Source organism: Adiantum capillus-veneris, chromosome 5 (genome assembly GCF_014529385.1).
Source record: "Adiantum capillus-veneris isolate H3 chromosome 5, ASM1452938v2, whole genome shotgun sequence".
In the NCBI taxonomy this organism is placed as follows: Eukaryota; Viridiplantae; Streptophyta; class Polypodiopsida; order Polypodiales; family Pteridaceae; genus Adiantum; species Adiantum capillus-veneris.
Genome location: NC_140935.1, coordinates 25,958,778 through 25,977,175, shown reverse-complemented (window position 1 = coordinate 25,977,175; position 18,398 = coordinate 25,958,778). Strand labels below are relative to the sequence as shown.

At 40.6% G+C, this 18,398-nt stretch overlaps 1 pseudogene; it reads right to left on the bottom strand.

Moving 5' to 3' along the window:
• Positions 1-1,127: 1,127 nt before the first annotated feature.
• On the bottom strand, positions 1,128-2,198 carry LOC147457039 (uncharacterized; annotated as a pseudogene).
• Positions 2,199-18,398: the final 16,200 nt, after the last annotated feature.

The following is an 18,398-nucleotide window of genomic DNA, read 5'->3' as shown; positions in this document are numbered from 1 at the left end:
TTCAAAGTTCATTGTCTCAAAATGTTTTGGACGTGATGTGTTTATAGTTCACAAATCAAATTCTTGGATGTAGTGTGGTCTACACTTGAATTTTCTAAACGGAAATCGATGCTGAAGGTGGCATTCTTCTAAGGTAAAAAGTTGGAGGTAGCAAATCCTAGGTGTATCCAATAGTCTGCAGTAGCTACTGGGTGTCCATGGTAACTTCTTCATCGCCTTGGTCTCACTGTTTATGTCCACTATGAGTTGTAGAAAGGGTGTTAAAGTTATGGCATCGCAAGTGAACTACCCAATGTGATCCCAATATTTATTTTGGCTTTTAGGTATTTATTTCACTTATTTGTCAAAGTCTAGGTAGGGCAATTTACTAAGCTGGCTATAAAGCACACATAGCCCCAATTGTATTATCATCAATCCATTGCCAAGGTTGATTGGTTCAACAATCTCTCTCTCTCTCTCTCTCTCTCTCTCTCTCTCTCTCTCTCTCTCTCTCTCTCTCTCTCTCTCTCTCTCTCTCTCTCTCTCTCTCTCTCTCTCTCTCTCTCTCTCTCTCTCTCTCTTGTGTGTATTCTTCCCATCACTCTCCTTGGTCTCTACACTTTTGCATCGTCGACTTTAATAGGATCTACAAACCTCTTGAAAAAAGGGCAACAATTTGAGGTGACCTTATGGAGCTGCATTTTCTTTCAGGAAGGCCTACTATCAGGACCCATCTTGGACCTATCGGGGAGGTCTCATCTCTAGTCACAAAACAAGCCTTAACAAGTACAAGCCATAATCTCTCATTCATATGACTAAGAGTTGTAGCTCATTAGAATAATATCGTCGGCATGTTACATGTATTAATCACGGAGAACCACTCACCTCATCATTTCAAGGGCTGAGCAATAACACTAGCAAAAAATCATATTAATTGATACAATCTTGAATGAAAATGCTGGTTTTTGTTTAGCCCGAGTTCTTTAAATCATCAAGCCTGTATTGACAGAACTCGGACAATCGTTCACATCAAAAGCATGATTATAAATGTTTAAGGTCCACCATGATGATAGCAATATTATCCTTACAGTCCTTAGCAAGGGCTAGCTTTGTGAGGAGAGAAGCTACAACCTCAGTAGGTGAACCTTCTACATCAACACATCCATGTTGAAGAGAGAGTTGCCACTCTGACACCTGCTCAGGGTCTCTATGCTTTCTGTTAAGGATCTCTTTTCTTTTTGCAATAGTGTGTGAGCCACTTCATTGGGATGGTTAGCTTTGTGATCTTGCAATATGGAAATATTTGGCAACCTGTGTGCAAAACAATGCAAGAATCACTGCAATTGCCAACCACTATATAATTTTTCCCCACCACGGCCACCACTGATGTGGTTTTGTCTGACCCAGGAATCAAAGGGTGTACAAGTGTTGGTGTTGCTTGCGCCTCCCTTGTGCACACACTTGGATCCATGTGGACAAAGGCCGCATAGATCTGCATCAAGTTTCTTGAAGGAATATTGGAAACATGCGTCCCATTTCTCAAATAAGTGATCATGTATTGCAATCATCTCATTAACCCAAACTCCATGCATTCTTTGGTTACCAAATTGGGCGCTTGTACATCGGTTATCCTACAACTGTTAAAGTGTCCTATATATGTATAAGAGGAGGCACAATATTGCATTACATTCCTGAGGGTCACCATGACCATCATAAACTCCAAAGAAGTGAAATGTTTCACCGTGGATTTGGCTAGAAATAGAGGAGGGCATGGAGAGAAATGATGGGACTATAATTGCAGCATCCTCCATGTTTCAACAGTGGTTGCATACACTCACAAACACAATGTGATGTCTGGCATACTCTATTGCTTTTTTATGGAGTTCGTGAACTCTGTCTTGAGAATGTGTGACTTGGCATGTAAGCACAAAATGTTGAGATAGTAGGGACTTTAATATCACGTTTTTGCCCTAATTTAGACACAAGCATACATGAGCATAGATCTTCTATCCCTAAGTTGCCACTGGACGTTACGCTTAATGGTGCAAAATTTTCCTTCACCACATTGACAAGCTAATAGGCTTTAGGTCTTTTTCCAAGGGGCTCATCACAACCTTCCACGCTGTCCACCATAAGTCTAAATTAGTGACTCTATGCCCGCTGCAGGTCACTATTGCGAGAGACTTGACATCCCTATTATTGTAGCCATAGTACTCCATTCCACATGAAGAATGGGTTGCACTTGCGCAACAAAAGATAAAGAGAGAAGAGATGGGAGGGGGACACTAAACAAGCAAAGGCACAATTATATCTGTGAGCATCTTGGTGCAAACGCTTAGGGAGTGCAAAGCAATGACGGTTTCATGCAAACTTGTACATGTGCTAGAAGCCTAGAAACTAATTGTCACGTGTGATTAGTTTCTAGGCTTCTAGTATATATACAAGTTTGTATGAAACGGTCATTACTTTGCACTCTCTGAGCATTATTTTCAAGCTATTCATATGTATAATTGTGCCTTTCCTTGTGTAGTGTCCCCCTCCTCTCTCTCTCTCTCTCTCTCTCTCTCTCTCTCTCTCTCTTCTGTTGTGCAAGTGCAATCCATTATTCATGTGGCTTGATTGGAGTACTATAACTATAGTAACAGTGGATGCTGAGACTCTCCTAGCACCAACCCGCACGCGGGTACAGACTCGTCGAGTAAGAATTGTGGTGGAGGCCCTAGAAGATCAGGACCAGCCCTTTGGGAAGAGACTTAAAGCCTATCATTATGTTGATGCACTAGGCATCTTTTGCACCATTAACCGAAATTTCATGTGTCTTCTCAAGGGCAAAAGAGCTATGCTCATGTATGTCTATCTCTAAATTAGGAAAAAAACGTGATCTTTAACATAAGAACTTCATGAAATATTCTTTGACCTCTTCTTCTTCACCTTTCCCTCTTCTCCCTCTAGTGAAAGTTGTTTCTAACCCCCTCGAGGGGTTCACAATTCAGTACCCCCCTATATAATGTGTGTTTGTGGAGTAATAAAAAAACCCCTCTTTTAACATGCATGAATGAATAAAATGACCCCTTATTGTAGAGAATTTTCCCAAAATTGAATATAAAAACCCTTTATTTTAATGTATTTATGTTAAATTACCTAAAATTTTGGCATTTAAAAACCCCTCCTTTTGAACATACGTTATACATTAACATGATTACATAGTGCCCCCCCCCCCCCCCCCCCCCCCCCCCCCCCCCCCTACTTATAAGTTTATAAGAGGAAATTATTCAGGGCCTACCTCTAACTTATATGCTTACTTATATTGTTGAGCAACCCTCCTCCCTTGCACTTATGTAGTATAGTAAGTTAGCTAAGGATGCATAACATCAATTAGGGGACCATCACCTAAGGATGCAAGAACCATCAAATGGTTTTCCCTCCTCAAACTCATACATGTATACCTCAAACTCATACTCATCAAACTCATGGGGGGAGACACACACACACAGAATCACAAACATGGAGGTTGACCTTGTGATTGTGTACCACACCACCACAACACCTCCACCACCTTTTTTTTTTTTGTTGAGGCGGTCTGGGGTGGGCAACAAGAGAGACGACCTCTTAACACCCCTCAAGTCTCCAGTGCTGCACAATTAGGACTGGGGCAACCACAAGCAAGAAACAACAACAACAAACCCACAACCAAACAAGTGAAGGGGCACCACCTAGTTAAGGTATGTGAACTAGGACGTAAGAGAGAAGATGTGCCACAAACACACACAAGCAATCTCACACCAAACACACCAAATGGAGCAGAGAGAGCTAGAGCAAAGGGAAGAGAGAGAGAGGAATGGAACTTTCCTAATACCTTGTTTGTGACTTGCAAATGGAGATGGTTCTTTATGATGCTATCATAGAGCTTGTACAAAACTAACTCATGTTTAGTGAATGTTAACTAGAGTGCTTCGTTAGTTGCATTCGCATTGAAACACACACACACACACACACACACACAGATTTCATGAAAGCGTTTTAGTTTTTTCTACCTGAGAGTGTTTGGGATATCGATCGTCATGGTCCACAGGTGTAGCTCCGCATAAATTGGATACCGATCATAGTGCTTCTCAAGGGTACCTCACCAAAAACCACAAGGAGTGTTTAGAGTTTTTTCAAGCTCATCGTTCATGATCATACAAGATGTCAATTTTATTAATTATTTGTTGTTCCAGTTTTATGTTTCAAAAAGAAAGAAAACATGCAAGTCTCCTTGCATGGGGGAGTTTGCACAGTCCTCCCCAATTTTTATAATACGAGGGAACGTGCCATTCCCACGGCATCGTACAATTTTAAGTGTGTTGATTAACTGCGTTCTCAGTGTCAAAAATAAAAAAATGACAATGCTTACTCACCACGTGATTGAATGTCTATCACCAATGCACTTCCTTGCATCAATGAAGTTGGACATCTCCTGCACTTAACCTGTTGCAAAAGACAACATCCCAGGGAGGATGCGCTTCAAGAAGGTTTTGTGCTGTTGTGAGGACACCACATTTGGTATACAAATTGATCAATTACTACCAAGCATGACATTGTACCCCCAACAAGCCCTGACTAGAAATCTTATTGTAAATTCTGATACCCATGTAAAAGTCTTCAAGGTGCAAGTATAGGTGAAAACAGCCTACAACTTTTTGGCAATGTTGTTGTTGTGCGCATCCTGCAATCGATGCATTCCAATGCTTTGCATCTGTTGAAAACAGCCTAGAGCTTTTTGGCCCTGCTCTTGTTGTGCACATCCCGCAATCAGTGCATTCAAAGAGGTGGCATTTTGGGCAAGAAGCTCCTCAAGCACTTTTTGTACTTTCTCAAGCACACCACATCTAGCATACATATCGACCAAGGCATTGCAAAGCACGACATCTTTTTTTATCAACAGCCCCTGACTAACAATATCAACCTGAATTTTTTGCCCATATCAACATCTTGCGTAGAGCCACATGCCTTCAAAATGCACGCGTACGTGATTGCATCTGGTGGAAACAGACTAGAGTTTTCTCCTATGGCAAATATTGCAATCAGTGGAATCTAAGAGTCCACTCTTTGTGTAGAAATCGAAAAACATTCTCGACCTTTGTGGCCCTGCTCCTATTGTGCATATTCTGCGACCAGTGCATTCCCATACTTTGCATCCCTTAAAAATAGCCTAGAGATTTTTGGAGTTGCTGCTCTTGCACACATCCTGCAATCAGTGCATTCCAAGAGACAACATTCTGGATAGGAAGCTCCTCAAGCACTTTTTGTGCTTTCTCAAGTGCACCACTTTGGCATACATCTTGACTAACACAGTCCCAAGCATGACATCTTTTCTCAACAGCCTCTTGAGCTGCTCTTCTTGTGCACATCCCGCAATCAGTGTTGGGAAACAACAAGCTCATCAAGCACTTTTTGTGCTTTCTCAAGCGCACCACATTATGACGAAGACAATGCCAAGCACGACATCTTTTTTCAATAGCCTTTGACTAACAATATAATTGTGAATTTTGTGCCCGTATCAGCATCTTGCGTAGAGCCACATGCCTTCAAGATGCATGTGTAGGTGATTGCAGCTGGAGAGAGGCCCTCGCTTCGCATACATGTCAACCAAGGCATTGCCAAGCACATCATCTCTTTTCAAGAGCCTCCAAGACAGTGCCAAGCACAACAATTTTTTTCAACAGCCTCTAGCGGTCGCGGGCTGCGTTCCTGCCTTGGCTTTACAAAGTTGTAGAGAGCCCTCTTTTCAAGAGCCTATGAGTAACAACATAGTTGCTGATTTTTTGTGCCCACATCGGCATCTTGCATAGAGCCACAATCTTCAAGATGCATGCATAAGTGATTCCATCTAAAGAGAGGCCACCCTCACTGAGCCCTCACTTCACTCGTTGTTTTCAAAACTTGGCCCTTCAAGACAGTGCGAAGCAGGACAACTTTTTTCAACAGCCTCTAATGCGGGCTGGGCTGCGTTCCTGCCTTGGCTTTAGAAAGCTATAGAGAGCCCTGCATCTCCCTTCAAACTTGTAAAAATAGCCAAGATTCCATGCTTCATCCCTTCTCCCTGTGCATATCGTTTTCCTAGGTGCATCGATAAAATGATGGAGCCAGTGTGAAAGTTTGCCACGTTGGCCCGCCCTTGTTGAGCATATCCTCCTATAAGTGCAACCGAGAAACTACATTTAAGGAGAAACCCTCCCTCCGCATTCGTTGAAAACACCCCTTAGCTTCCTGGCCCTGCCTCTGTCGAGCATATACTATAATCAGTGCAATTAAGAGACTTCATTCCGGACAGGAAGCTGTTCAAGAACTTGTTGTGCTGTCAAAAGTACACCACACTTGGCATACATGTCAAGCAAAGCCTTGCCAAGCACGACATCTTTTAGTAGCAGCCCCTACCTAACAATCTCATCATGACTCTGCTTGCCCATGATAACGTTTTGCATAATGCCACATGCCTTCAAAACACGAGCATAGGTGACCGCATCCGTAGAGAAGCCCTCACTTTGCATCCGATAAAAACAACGAAGCACTTCTTGGCCCTGATCTTGTTGGGCATATCCTGCAATCAATGCATTCCAAGAGACTGCATCCCGGACATAAAGCTCGTCAAGAACTTGTTGTGCTTTGGAAAGTGCACTACACTTGTCATACATGTCAACCAAAGCATTACCAAGCACGACAGTTTTTTGCAACAGCCCCCAACTAACAAGCTCATCATGAATTTGTTTTCCTGTGTCGACATCTTTCAAAGTTCCATATGCCTCCAAAATGCAAGCATAGGTGACCGCATCTGGAGAGAATCCCTCGCTTCGCATCCACTAGAAACATCCCAATGCTTCGTGGCCCTGCCCCAGTTGGGCATAACCTGCAATCAATGCATTCCGAGAGACCGCATCTCGATCAGAAAGCTCGTCAAGAACTTGTTTAGCTTTCAAAAGTACACCACACTTGGCATACATGTCAACCAAAGCATTGCCAAGCATGACAATTGTTTTCAACAGCCCCTGATTGACAATCTCATAGTGAATTTGTTTGCGCATATCAATGTCTCGCATAATGCCACATGCCTTCAAAATGCAAGCCTAGGTGACTACATCTAGAGAGAAACCCTCACTTCGCATACAATGGAAACAATTCAAAGCTTCCTCGTCCTGGCTTTGTTGGGCATATCCTGCAATTAATGCAGTCCAAGAGATGACATCTCGGGTGGGACGCTCGTCCAGAACTTGTTGTGCTTTCCAAATTACACCACAATTAGCATACATGTATACCAGCGCCTTGCCAAGCATGACATTCTTCTCCAACAACCTCTGACTGCATCCGGAGAGAGGCCCTTGCTTCGCAAGCGATGAAAACAACCCATAGCTTCGTGATGCTGCCCATGTCGGGCATATCCTGCAAGAAGTGCAGTCCAACCGATGACATCCCGGACTGGAAGCTCATCAAAAACTTGTTGTGCCCTGACAAGTGAACCGCACTTAACAGACATACTGGCCAACAAGCTCTGTAACATGCGAACTGCGTGTGGAGAAGATCAGATAGCTTTTGATGGCGTAGTTTTTAAGGGATGCTATTGCACAACGAGGTTTGTTGAAGGAATTTCAAGCAGGTAATCTTCGTCCTGTTTCTCGACGAGAAGAGAAGGTAGGAGGACCGAGGGGGTGATGCCTCGATATCAGGTAAGAGGCTTGTCTCCCACCCCAGTTAAAGCAAACCTCTCATGGTGGTCGACATACTCGATCCTCGGAGAACGCGTGCATAATATGAGCATCTGTCTCATGAATTTCCTTTCAAAGGGGCCTGCTTGTAAGCACCAAGAGCTCCGCCAGAGTGCGAAGGCAAAGAGAAATTAGCTCAAGGATGGAGGTCAAAAGAGAATTCAGAAGCCGCTGTCAAATAGAGGCAGAATATGATGGCGTAGCGCTGTCGAAAAGCATACGAGCCATATTAAACGGGAAAGTCGGACATGTGGGTTCATGAGAGGGTAGAGATTTTAAATTCGAGGTCAGAAGAGAATTCAGAAGCCACATTCAAATAGAGGCAGAATATGATGGCGTAGCGCTGTCGAAAAGCATACGAGCCATATTAAACGGGAAAATCGGACACGTGGGTTTATGAGAGGGCAGAGATTTGAAATTCGCTAACGGGAAAGTCGGACACGTGGGTTCATGAGAGGGCAGAGATTTGAAATTCGCTACTACGCTAACGAAGTAAACATTGCTAACACACACACACATTGTCTTAGGGTGTGGGGGACCTCTCACCACAATACCCTCTTACAATGGACACAAAATTGGCAATGAAAACACACTAAAACACTTTCTCAAACAAGATCAAATGATAGAAACTTAAAATACACAAGTCACCTTGAATTCACCAAACCGTATTGCACAAGTGGAAGGACGAAGATTTGAACGTCAAATCACGTCTTTGATACACCAAACCTCAATTTATTGATGATGGAGGAACATATACAATAGTGGGTTTGAGATTTTGAGCTCACGCTCTCTCACTTGCAATGTGTAGCTTGAAAGCTTCTCTCACACCAAAAGTGAAGCTCACAAAGTGGTTGCTACGTCTCAATCTCTCCTCACGCATAGAGTGTTGGGGTGTGCTATGTGAGATATTGGGGATCATTTACAAGAAGGAGAGGGGCTTATTTATAGGTTGGAGACCTCTCATTAAGATTATTGGAAATCCTAATCTACAAGCTAACAAATTAGGATTATGATTTTTTCTACATTGCAAGCCTTCTTTGTCTACTTGAGACATGGATGTGGGCTCAAAAGAGATCATTATTGATGGTAGATAAGTTGAAAGTAGAGTTTTATAGAAGGAGAGAGAGAGAGAGAGAGAGAGTTACTATGCACAGGTAGGCTTGAGGTGAGGTGTCTTTTATGGTTAGGTCAATGGCTATTTCGTGTTAGTATATTGGTGGTTAGTAGGATGGGGTAAAATTACATGGCATTTGCACTCAAGGTGCATTAAATAATTTATACAATGATTAAAATTAAGAGAAGGATGAGAATATACACAATTTGATGGAAACCCCAAAATGAAAAGGGAATTTTCCACCTATCTCCTCAGTTGAATGAAGCGGTTGTAGAACTCTGTCGGTGTAGTTCTTGTGACCATGGAAAAATTTAATTTTCCATAATCAAACTCCTCGTTTGGTAGATCTTGATCTTGGTTATTTTTTTATTTTTTAACTTTTTTTGAAAGGATGAAGAGGTTACGGTAATACAAGTTTGATTCTAGAGAGAGAAATTGAGCTATATGTGTGTAGAGATTATATTTTTTTAGATATGGAGTAAGGGAGAGATGGAAATGGTGAAAAAAGATGAAAGAAGCCATGAAAGTTACAGGTTTGAGTGAGGGATGGAGAGAAATGAGTGTGTGTGTGTGGGGGGGGGGTAGTAGGAAAGGATGTGAAAGAAGACTATGGGTTACTTTGTGAGAAAAGTGGGCAGACTCGGGTCCACACATAAAATTCATATTCACCGATGGTAGTTCCAAAAATTATGCAAAAACGTGAGGTAATTATTCAGCTCATGGGCTACATTTTGTCTATTGGTCACTTCTTCAAATTTTGAGCGGAAATAGGCGCCAAAAATATCACCAAAAAGCCTGTTTATTATGCCTGCAAAAGTTTTTTAGTGGCACCCTCCTTTGTTCAATTTGCACAATGCATTCAAGAGTGAGCCCCTCCTTTGTCATATCATGATACAAATCATACAAGTTATCTTTATGCATGCACGGAGGAGGATTATTTGTGAATAAAGAAATATATACATGGTGGGACTAGTGTATGGACTATTCATGGATTTTAGCTCAATGAGCACATGGTGTTAGAATAATGAGTACATAATGAAAAAATAAGAAAGAAATATGGATATAGAAAAAGATATTGGAACCATATGATATGATCCCTCTTTTGTATTATTTGGGTGAAAGAGAAAAATTATATAAGTAGATGAAAATTATATAATAAACGTGACTAAGGGAGTAGAAACCGATTTTTTATTTTCACAAGGGTGAGGGTGAAAATGTGGGGATGATTTGTATAAAAGAAAAATATGAGGTTAGAGTATGTACACATTTGTAAAAAATATACTTATGGTGCAAGAGGATAAAAGAAGGTATACATAGGTTTAACAAAACACACACCTAGGTATAAATATGTAAACAAAATATCAAAATAATTATAAAAAATCCCTATATTTAGACCCTATATACAATGAAATATTTAGACACAAAAAGATCATAATATACTTTTCCTTTTTATTTTATTTATTTATTTGGCTCAACTAACTCAGTAATTAGCTAATTGAGGGTTTTTAAGGAGATATGGGGAAAGTCCCCTAACTCACACAGACCTATGTACAGTAAAAGGGTGAGGATAACCACAGTGTTTGAGTGATTTGATAGCGTGAGGTAGCTTAGTATGGCAATTTTGATAGCCAAAAAACGGTTATCACTAGCCCTCCCCCAGGATGATGGTATATTCATGTACCATCATAAGCATCTTTTTCAAAGAGAGTGCTTTGGAGTCCTTATTGACAAGAATTTCATTGTTTGGCATTTTGGCTTGAGTTACACTCATGCTTCATGCAACAAAACTTACATGAGATAGTTGCCTTTTGACAGATCCTTTGGTAGAAGGCGACTCAAATAAGGCTTTAGCCGACACCCATTTACCTTCTTGGGGTGCTCTTTACCATTCAAGTCCATAAGCTGATAGTAACTTGAATTGAAAGCCTTATTGAGTATGTATGGCCCTTGCCATCTAGTTTCAAACTTGGCATCAAAACAATTATCGAGTCGATTGTCATACCTTAGCACAAGATCTCCTTCATGGATGCCTTTCTCCTTCAGTTTCTTGTCAAGCTTCTCCTTTGCTTGTATAGCTTTCCTCTTATAGCACTCATAAGATGCTTCCCTCTTCCACTCAAGTTCGACTAAGGTGAGAAGTTGATCTGTCCATGTTTCTTTATCATCTTATGTCCCTTTGCCATGAAGCCACATTGTTGGAATGTTGAGCTCGATAGGTTGCAAAGCCTCTTGACCATACACCAAGTGAAATGGCGTGAACTCTATTGCCTCCCTATATGTGGTTTGATATTCCCACGAGGCACCATCCAAGAATTCATCCCACAACTTTGTCTTGTTTTGCACCATCTTTCTAATGATGCTTGCAATGCCACCATTAGCCTTCTCAACCAAACCATTTGATTGTGGGTAGTAGGGTGTGCTATGACGATGTTGAATGTGAAGCTCTTCACAAACTTTAGTGAGTAAACCCTTCCTGAAACCTAGACCATTATCAAAAACAATCTCCAAGGGTGTTCCAAATCTGCAACAAATATTGGTGTAGACAAACCTACTCACTATTTTTCCATTTACCCTTGCCACACTTTGAGCCTCTACCCGCCTAGTCATGTAATCTATAGCCACTAGAATGTAGAGTTTACCATTTTTTGTTCTAGGCAAAGGACCCATAGTCAATGCTCCACTTTTCAAGGGTCCATTTGCAAGCACGATTTGCCTTGGACCATGTACCAATCTTCTATTTCCATTTACCTGACAGTTGTGACAACTTTTACACCAAATGCTGAACATCCACATTCTTCTTCATAGTTAACTCTTGGGAAAAATAACCACCACATGCTTCCTCATGAAAACCTTTTAGAATAGCTAGAATTTCCTCGATAGTTGGTACTTTTCTGCACACTTGAACCCTTCCTCTTTGAGAGAGGGAGCCTTCTAGGAAGAGATAGACACTTGCCTTCTTCACGAGTCTCTTCTTTTGAGATTTTGTGAAATCTTGTGGAAACTCGCCCTCCAAAATGTAGCCAATAATGGGAGCCAATGACTCCAATCCCTGGTATCTCGGTTGCTTGACATGTGTTGCCACCATGAAGACCTGCACTTCTTTCTCAACACATGTAACTGCTTGTTGTGCAAGTAAATCTGCATCTTCATTTTGTTTCCTAGAAATATGATATAGTTGCACTTCTTCAAACTGATTAAACAACCTATGAATGGCATGAACTTTTGTCCTTACACTTTTATTGTTGCATGTCCAAATGCCTAAAATCTGCTTTACAATGAAAAGTGTATCCCCCTTTACCATGAGACGTTGTAAACCTTAGCCAATGCACATCTTTACACCATGAAGTAGTGTGTTGTATTCTGCTTCATTGTTGCTAGTTGAACCTGGTAGATTGACCTTCTCTTTCATGACCACCTCTCCACCTGGGTTGAGCAACACTAGCCCTCCCCTTGCTTTTCATGTGGCTCATCGAAAAGGCTCCATCAAATAACAAGGTAAAAGAATTAGGAATACTTTTTGGTGGTGGCATTGGTAGGGTCTCTACTTCAAGCATCTTAATCTCCTTCTCATATACCCTATAAGTGAGAATCCCCACCAATTGTGCATGCACACTATCTTCTACCTTGAAAGAGTATTGGAACTCTTGCAACTCCATTATCCACTTTGAGATCCTAGTACTTAGATTCACTTGAGATGACACCCAAGGAAACAAATTTTTTGCAGTGAGAATTACAAAAGGTTTTGGTAGCAAGTAGGATCTAAACTTTCTTATTACAAACATGAGAGAAAGCATCATGAGTTCTGCTTCTGTGTAGCCTCTCTCCAAAGCATTCATGACCCTACCAGCAAAGTAGGTGGGTCGCATCCTAGTACTGTGGGGATCTTGTTGTAGCAAAATAGCACCAATTGTTTCTTTCCTAACACTAGGGCTAACAAAGAATGTGTACTCCCAACAAGGAGACATAAGTGCTTGTATTTCTGAAAGAATGGCTTTGATGTTACAAAAATATTCTTCAAGCTCATCAGACCAAACAAACTCGACTTGTTGTGTCAATTTTTGCAAAGGGTGAAGTATCTCTGAGGCTAAGTGAATGAAGCGTGACATATACTTCACCTTTCGAATGAATGAGATGACCTCCTTAAGACTCTTGGGTGATGGTAACTCAATAAGAGCCTTTGCCTTTGAAGGATCCACTTCGATGCCTTTGTAAGAAACTTTGTGACCAAGCAAGATCACTTCATCCTCACCTATGTCGTAGAGTTTTTTCAAACCCTCTTCTACCTTTTGTAGATGCAATAATTTTGAGCTATAAATGCAAAAATCATCAATAAAAAACCCTAATGGACTTTCCAAAGAATGCTTGAAACACCATGTTCATGAAGCGTTGGAAAGTTACAGGAGCATTTGTTAGGCCAAACGGCGTGACTCTAAAAGCATAACAATCCCAAGGAGTAATGAAGGTTGTTTTTAATTGATCTTCCAATGTAATACCTATTTGAAAGTAACCTAAGTAGCCATCACACACAATGTACTTCTTGAGACCAGCTACCTCATTTAGTATCTCATCCTAAAATGGGAGGGAAAAGTGATCTCTTTTTGTTGCCTCATTTAGTGGACAGTATTCCACCCACACCCTCCACTTGTTGTTCTTCTTGGGAGTGACAACAATGAGAGAGACCCACTCCAAATTCTCCACTCGATAAATGAAACCTGCTACTAGAAGCTTTCTTACCTCCTTGAGTAAAGACTACTCCTTGATGACTCCTAGCCTTCGTAGCTTTTGAGCCTTAGGTGTGGCCTCTGGGCTTTAGCTTGATCTTGTGTTGAACATCATCTACTCCACGCACGTCGATGTAGTCTTTAGCAAAAAGCTTAGGAAACTTTCTTAGCACTCATTTGAAATCCTCTTTTTTGTCCTCTGTAAGTGTTGTAGAAAACATACCTTCTAACATTCCTTCATCCTGCACACTTTGGTTCTCTTGAGGACCTACGTCTTCCAAACCTTGACAAGAGGTCTCTTGGTTTCTTGGCATAAACCTTACCCCATGGCTTTGATGGAAGACTCCTCTTTTGTGTTGCTACCGCTACCTTCTTCTTCTGAAGTGCTATCAGTCCAGTCTTCCTCCGTCTCACTTTGCAATGATTCTTCATGGAGCTCCTCTTGACTTTGCTCCTTCATGTCAAAGACAACCTTCTTATGATTGTCATTCCTGCAGATCAACTTTCCACTTTCCCAATCTTGCAAAGATTGCATTTTCATTAGCCATGGTCTTCCCAGGATAAATGGATATCCACTTCCCTTGGTTGACATAACATAAAAATCCACTGACTTCTTAATGCCAAAGGCTTCCACAAAAACATTTTTACAAATCCCTACGCGGCTAGCCTTACTATTGTTTACCATTTTTACTTTGATTTTAGGTGTCTCATGGATGTGCATGCCTAATCTCTGCATGAGTCCCTCTGTTATGATGCAAATTTGTGCACCCCCATCCACTAGACCTTTCCTAACTAACCTTCCTTTGATGTAACAGTCTAGCACTGGTGTAATGTCCTCATTCATTTTAGTTTGTGCAATTTTTACAACAGGCACACTCTCTTTTACCTTTCTCCTAGTGCTAAATGCCTTTGTTAAATCCCTCCTAACTTATGGACATAATGCAAGAAACTGAGGTCATGAGATATCAGGGCCCTTACCTCTCATGTCTTCCAATAATTTGTATGGAGCCATACCATGTCCAAGAGGAAAGTCTTGGAGGTTGATACGATGTCGAGTCCGCTTGGCTTTCTTAGTCTCCTTCGCCTTTTTTTCTCAATCATGGTCGCTTTGTGACGTGAGTCCTTCTTTTTTCTTACTTTTTCCACGGCCACACTTAATGCTATTTGCTTCCATGTCCACCTCATTTGAATTTGTCACCTCTACTACATGCGTATTTGGATCTGGCAAAGGTGGAACTCCTTCCACTCCTTGTGGAGGTGGTCTTGCTCTATTTGGCCTTTGTAGAAGCCGTGGTTGTTGACTAGTTCCTTCACCTGCATTCATCACTGGGTAATTCAAGTTAGGTCTCCTTGGTCCCCCACGGGGCCAAGGACAATTATACATCCCATGTCTAGACTCTCCACAATTCCAACATTGCAAACGTTGTCGAGGTTGTGACTCTCGCTCTTTTGCTTTCTTTGTTTGTCCCTTGGGACCTACAGCTTGTGCAAGGTGAATTGACAAGTTACTTAAGGATTCATTTAACTTTCCAATTACCTCTGCTATTACCTCAGGAATCTCTCTAGATGTTGATTCTTGAAATTTTTCCTTAGGTCTAGGACCCTCTATTGGAACCTCTCCTCTTAGACACTTGAGTTTCCTATACTTCTCAACAACCCTAGTTTCAGTTGCATCAAATGTAGCAGGTGCACTCGCCTCAACTTTTATCTTGAGTGTGGGAAAGAGACCAATTATGCACCTCTCCTTCTTTAGGAACTTTGCACCATCACCAGGGCCAACAACATTTCTCACCCATACAACCCAACGACGCACATCAAATGATCTATGATAGTCAACAAGAGGTGAGATGACATGGTTTGGTGATGCTAGAATTTCTTTTACTCTTGGAGCACCAAACACGATCCCCATATGCTACTAAAAATGGATCTTTCTACTAATTGCAACATTTATTCTAATGTGTGGAGTGAAATGAAAGGGGAAAACCTCTATTCCTGGGCCATTGTCCATGGTCTATGCATGACCTAATGCTTAAAACAAAACAAAAATATAGACGTCCAAACTAAGGTCGCACCTAATGAGAGTCAAAATAAGAGAATTTACTGAAGCATCTATCTCGGCCAACCAAAGAGGGCCCAAAATTCTATGAATTACTCGTTGAAATTGTAATTTTGTGCTTATAATGATATCCACCTTTTGCCTTGCAATGGGAACAAACGGGTCATACAAGTTTTTGTGATTCATGCAAGCTACTTGATTACTCTAAAGGTTGAGTATTCAAAACAACATACACAAGCCCTTCCTCAGTGGGGGCACCAAAATTGAGGCGATCGGGGTAGGAAACAAGAGAGGTGACTACTAAACACTCCTCAAGGCTCTCGTGTTTCTCAATTGGGGTTGGGGCAACTACAAGCAAGGAACAACAACAACAAACCCACATTCAAACAAGTGAAGGGGAACCACCTAGTTAAGGTATGCGAACTAGGACGCAAGAGAGATTTTGTCACACCCAAGAAGATGTGCCACAAAACACACACAAGCAATCTCACACCAAGACACACCAAATGGAGTAGAGAGAGCTAGAGCAAAGGGAAGAGAGAGAGAGGAATGGAACTTGCCTAATACCTTGTTTGTGACTTGCAAATGGAAATGGTTTGTTATGATGCTATCATGGAGCTTGAACAAAACTAACTCATGCTTAGTGAATGCTAAACATTGCCAACACACACACATACATTGTCTTAGGGTGTGGGAGACCTCTCACCACAATACCCTCTTACAATGGACACAAAATTGGCAATGAAAACACACTAAAACACTTTCTCAAATAAGATCAAATTATAGAAACTTAAAATACACAAGTCACCTTGAATTCACCAAACCGTATTGCACAAGTGGAAGGACGAAGATTTGAACGTCAAATCACGTCTTTGATGCACCAAACCTCAATTTATTAATGATGGAGGAACATATACAATAGTGGGTTTGAGATTTTGAACTCACGCTCTCTCACTTGCAATGTGTAGCTTGAAAGCTTCTCTCACACCAAAAGTGAAGCTCACAAAGTGGTTGCTACGCCTAAATCTCTCCTCACGCATAGAGTGTTGGGGTGCTATGTGAGATATTGGGGATAATTACAAGAAGTAGAGGGGCTCATTTATAGGTTGGAGACCTCTCATTAAGATTATTGGAAATCCTAATTTACAAGCTAACAAATCAGGATAATAATTTTTTTTAAATATCAAAATATTGTGAGCCTTCTTTGTCTACTTAAGACATGGATGTGGGCTCAAAAGAGATCATTATTATTGGTATATAAGGTGAAAGTAGATTTTTAAGGAAGGAGAGAGGGAGAGAGAGAGAGTGAGAGAGAGTTGCTATGCAGAGGTAGGATTGAGGTGAGGTGTCTTTTATGGTTAGATCAATGGCTATTTTGTGTTAGTATGTTAGTGGTTAGTAGGATGGGGTAAAATTACATGGCATTTGCATGCACTCAAGGTGCATTACATGATTTATACAATGATTAAAATTAAGAGAAGGATGAGAATATACACAATTTGATGGAAACCCCAAGATGGAAAGGGAATTTTCCACCTATCTCATCCAGTGAATGAAGCGGTTGTAGAACTCTGTGGATGTAGTTCTTGTGACCATGGAAAATTTTAATTTTCCATGATCAAACTCCTCCTTTGGTAGATCTTGATCTTAGTTTTTTTTTTTTTCCTCTTTTTTTGAAAGGATGAAGAGGTTATGGTAATATGAGTTTGATTCTAGAGAGAGAAATTGAGCTATATCTGTGTAGAGATAATAATTTTTTAGCTATGGAGTAAGGGAGAGATGGGAATGGTGAAGAAGATGAAAGAAGCCATGAAAGTTACAGGTTTGAGTGAGAGATGGAGAGGAGTGAGTGTGTGTGTGTGTGTGTGTGTGTGTGTGTGTGTGTGTGTGTGTGTGTGTGTGTGTGTGTGTAGAAGTAAGAAAGGAAGTGAGAGAAGACTATGGGTTACTTTGAGAGAAAAGTGGGTAGACTGGGATCCACACATAAAATTCAGGTAATTATTCAGCTTGTGGGCTACATTTTGTATGTTGGTTACTTCTTCAAATTTTAAGTGGAGATAGGTGTCTAAAATCTCACCAAAAAGCCTATTTTTTATGCTTGCAAAAGTTTTTTAGTGGCCCCTTCCTTTGTTGAATTTGCACAATGCATCCAAGAGTGAGCCCCTCCTTTGTCATATCATGATACAAAGCATACAAGTTATCTTTATACATGCATGGAGGAGGATTATTTGTGAATAAAGAAATATATACATGGTGGGACTAGTTTATGGACTATTCATGGATTTTAGCTCAATGAGCACATGGTGTTAGAATAATGAGTACATAATGAAAAAATAAGGAAGAATTATGGATATGAAAAAGATATTGGAACCATATGATTTGTCCCTCTTTTGTATTATTTGGGTGAAAGAGGAAAAGTATATAAGTAAATAAAAATTGTATAATAAACATCACTAAGGGAGTAGAAACCGATTTTTTATTTTCACAAGGGTGAGAGTGAAAATGTGGAGGTGATTTTTATAAGAGAAAAATATGAGGTTAGAGTGTGTACACATTGGCAAAAAATATACTTATGGTACAAGAGGATGAAAGAAGACATATATAGGTTTAATAAAACACACACCTAAGTATAAATATTTAAACAAAATATCAAAATAATTTAAATACGCCTATATACAATGAAATATTTACACACAAAAAGGCCATAATATGCTTTTCTTTTTTATTTTATTTATTTATTTGGCTCAACTAGCCCAGTGACTAGCTAATTGAGGGTTTTTAAGGAGATA